The following is a 4,262-nucleotide window of genomic DNA, read 5'->3' on the forward strand; positions in this document are numbered from 1 at the left end:
AAAAAAAAAAAAAAAAAAAGAAAAAAGAAAAAAAGAAAAAGCCTCACTTGTTCTGAAAAACAAAAGTGAAGAATTTCCATACACTGACTGAGTATATTAGACTTCAGTCAATGTTCCCTTTGATTTTCTTAACACGGCAGATAAGGCAAATGATAACCTATTAAAGATTGGGCGTGTGGAAGGCATGTTTCTTGTGATGACGGGGACGATGGCTTTCAGAATCCCAGGCGTGTCAAAGCAAAGTGGAATGCAAACAGAGGAACTGAGAAAGAAGTGATTCTTCCTGCTTAATTGCTATGGATTTAACCGCCACTCCAAAATGCTGAATTTTTTTTTAGTAAAGACAATGCTTGGTCCTATAGGGTTAAAATATCATGTCAAGGCACACAATCATAGCAAACAGACTGCTAATCATAACAATGATGATGACATCATCATCATAACCTCTTATATTTCCATAGCATTTTTTTTTTTTTTTTGAGACAGGCTCTTCACCTGTTCCCCAGGTGGGTGTGCAGTGGTGTGATCAAGGCTCACTGCAGCCTCAAACTCCTAGGCTCAAGTGACCCTCCTGCCTCAGCCTCTTGAGTAGCTGGGCCTATAGGCATGCACATCATGCTCAGCCAATGCTTATTTTATTTTTAGTAAAGGTGAGGTCTCACTAGGTACTATGTTGCCCAGGCTGGCCTCGAAGTTCTCAGCTCAGGCAATCCTCCCACTTCAGCCTCCCGAAGTGCTGGGATTATAGGCACGAGCCACCGCACTGGCACCTATAGCATTTTAATCAAATTGCTTTTTTATATCTTGTTTCATTTTGGTCTCACTTCAGTGCTGGTAGCGATGTTGAACTGATCTCCACTAACATCACTGTTTTTAGAGAAATAAAACACCAAAAGCTTTAAGTTATTTGATTTGTGGAGCAACAGAACTTGTTATGAGCAAAATGAACCAGGACTGGAACCCTGGTCTTTTGAGAATCCCAGACCACCAGAATTTGAAGAACTCAGGGAAACTGAATTAGAGTTTTTGATATGGACTGAATCACTGTGGAATTATTATAAGAAACTCTTTGGCAGTGGAACAACACTTGTTGTCACAGGTAAGTATCAGAAGACTACAATATTTCCAAGGTAATAGAGGGAAGGCAAGAAATGATTAAATTGAAATAATGTAATAATGTTTAGAAAAAAGAGGAATTGGATGGGGATTTAATGTAGAAATCTCAGGAGAGACTTTAAAACAAATGCTCATACTAAAAGAGAACATAGATAACATTGCATAAATATCATAATAGGATTTGGCTTTGTGCATATATGGACCTCTATAAAGTGCTCATATATAATGTATGAAATGATATCATTAAAATTTTTGGCCCTGAGACAAAATATATTATGACAGGGAAGTTCGTGACACACTCTATGAAGTGGACATGTATTCATCTCTGATGGTCAAAGAGATGTTTACTCTTGTTGTGAAAGAGCCGGGGTGTTGGAGTCAGGTCCACCTGGAACTCTGGCTCCACCACTCTCTGATAAGTGAAACTGATTGATTATTCTCTGGCCTCAGTTCTCTAATCCATAAAATGGGATAACAGTATGAATTCAGCCGGGTTGTATAAGAATTGCACAAGATAGTGTGAATTAAGTACTCGGCACATTGTCCAACCCAAAATAGGTGCCCAACAAATGTTCTCTGGATTCACATGTAAAGAGAGAATGGGATCGACTATGGAGAGTTGCTTTCAGCCCATAAAATTTAAAGAACAGCATTTCTCCAGAGGATTCAGCTGTGCTTCTAACTGCTCAAATGGAAGGTTATCTTAACATTGGCTCACACACACAAAAATTGAAATTAACGATTCGTTTCTTGTTAGCAAACTTTTAATCACTTGAAAAAAACATTGAATTAAGATGCTTATTTTTTATTTTGTTGTTCTATGTGCTTTACTTAATCCTTTATCTTAATTGATACCATTTCTAACACCAACATATTGGTCCTAAGATTTATAGCCAGTTAGTTTAGGGTTCTGTTTGTACGTCTCAGGAAAAAAAAAGGTTAAGATCTTACCAAAAATGGTCAAGATATCAAATCATAGTTGGAAGCATCATAAATCTGAAATACATATTTAAACATAAAATGGCTATAATTATTTATCTAATGAAAAAATAAGAAATAGAGAACACTTAAATAAATACCCATATGTATATTTAATATATCATGCCATCTAAAGAAAATGTAGTTGATATTTGGTAAATTTACAATGCTGCATTTTAATAAACTACAAACAACTTAGGCAATTTAACTCACATATACTATTTGATTATGCCAATGAATGTACATAGATGAATCCAGTAGGTTTATTACTTTAAATAAATAAAATATATAAATTCTATTTATTATTGAAGTAAAAACTTAACCACACTTGACCATAAAAAACACTCTTAATATGTACATCTTAATAGTAGTATTTTTAAAAATCATGTGAGAGGATGATCCAGAATATGGGCCCTTACCAGGTATAATGAAGTATGTTATTTAATGATTAGTTAACTATTACATTGAGAAAGTTATGGAAGTTCCAGATTCATTTTGTCCTGAAAAGAATGAAAGTTAAAGAATCTAGCTAAAGAAAGCGGACAAGAGGCAATGAATGCTGTGGTACCACACAGAAAATGCCCAAGTTTATCACTTGATTTTTAATTTCTTTCGTACAATGAATTAGAAGTATTTCCATGAAGAGACACTATTGCCTAGGATGAAAATTAGATTGGAAAATATACTGACTAGAGACTAAAATTATCGAAATATAACGTACAATTGAAAAATTAATCTTACATTTTGTAACATGCTTTTAAAACTAGAAACAAACTATATGGTGGAAAAATATACACTGGCTCACAAGTGTAAAAAGTAAAATACTATTGGCACCAAAAGCAAAGAGTATGAAATTAAAATAAGTGCGTTATGCCTAATTAAATTTATAACATGCTCAAGAATTAATATTACTGTATATGTTTATTAATTTTGTATGAAAATCAGAAGCTTTGTTATAGAAACAGAAATTATCAAGATTGTTTTCTTTTCTTCTCAAATGAGAAATTTAATTCTTATTTTCTTAAGAAATTGTTCAATTATTAAACTCACTTCAAATCAGTCAAAGCATTGGAGTTTCAATTCAAAATCACATTAGAAAGAATTGTAACATTAGATTAAAAATAAATGTATAACCCATTAACATTCCAGATTCAAGTAATATGCCTTTGTAAACATATAATGCTTTGTTATATATCTTGACCCTATGCGTATAAGAAGCTCTGGAACCATGGCTTTTAATAGAGCAATTACATATACATTTTATTCAGCAGGCTAAGACAAAGAGAATAATGGAGCTTTAAAGCAGTTAAGTAGCATATAGAACAGACACAAACTCTGGGAGAGATATAAAGAGTCAAAATAGAGATACACTGATTTACACAGACCTTCTAATTAATGGGGTAAATTTATATAAAAATCAGTATAAAAAAATACACCCCTGGTGCCTTCTTAGTCATGCTTAAACTTCAAATTAAATTCCAAAATAAAATGTGCTTTTGGTGAATATTTTCTAAATCAAAACAAAATTTTGATAAGTGTATTACTGGATAAGATTAACACAAGAGTATCTCTGAAAATAATCAACACAAAATTTAAGTAAGAGCTTTAGAAATGTTGACATTTTGTTTCTAAATTTAAGAGATGGTGAATAATCTGGAGGTACAACTGTAAATACTGCTCCACCCCAGAACTTGGAGGGTGCAGATGTGAAATTGAGATGTTACATAAAGTTAGATATTAACTAGGACGACTGCTCATGGTATACACATTGAAGCTACATGGTCAACTTGATAGACAGTACGTACATGTAGAAGCAGATTCTCACTAAAACAAGTGACTGTGTATTGTTAAAAATAAAAGTGAACAAAATGGCTAGGCATGGTGGCTCACACCTATAATCCCCGCACTTTGGGAGGCTGAGGCAGGCAGATCACTTGAGTGTAGGAGTTTGAAACCAGCCTGATCAATATGGTGAAATGTGTCTCTACAAAAAACAAATATTAGCCAGGCATGGTGGTGCATACCTGTAGTCCCAGCTACTTGGGAGGCTGAGGTGGAAAGATCACTTGAGCTTGGGAAGTTGAGGCTGCAGTGAGCCCTGATTGTGCTGCTGCATTCCTACCTGGGTGACAGAGCAAGCCGCAGGCTCAAAAAAAGAAAAAAAAAAA

General features: G+C 34.2%; 1 protein-coding gene across 10 annotated transcripts in view; it reads left to right on the forward strand.

The window, feature by feature from the left end:
- Window positions 1–4,262, forward strand: part of TARP (TCR gamma alternate reading frame protein) — a 48,658-nt gene that overhangs the window by 3,652 nt on the left and 40,744 nt on the right. For 3 of the 10 annotated variants that reach the window (XR_001882978.1, XR_001882974.1, XR_001882977.1), the window contains exon 1: window positions 1,013–1,099. The exons of 2 other annotated variants lie outside the window; for them this stretch is intronic. The gene's annotated coding sequence lies outside the window, so the exon portion shown is untranslated. Of the gene's footprint in view, window positions 1–539; window positions 1,100–4,262 lie in introns of those variants that run through there. 5 more of the 10 variants (XM_017860165.1, XM_017860164.1, XM_017860167.1 and 2 more) reach the window with 4 other exon arrangements.

Source organism: Rhinopithecus bieti, unplaced genomic scaffold (genome assembly GCF_001698545.2).
Source record: "Rhinopithecus bieti isolate Rb0 unplaced genomic scaffold, ASM169854v2 scaffold_51732, whole genome shotgun sequence".
In the NCBI taxonomy this organism is placed as follows: Eukaryota; Metazoa; Chordata; class Mammalia; order Primates; family Cercopithecidae; genus Rhinopithecus; species Rhinopithecus bieti.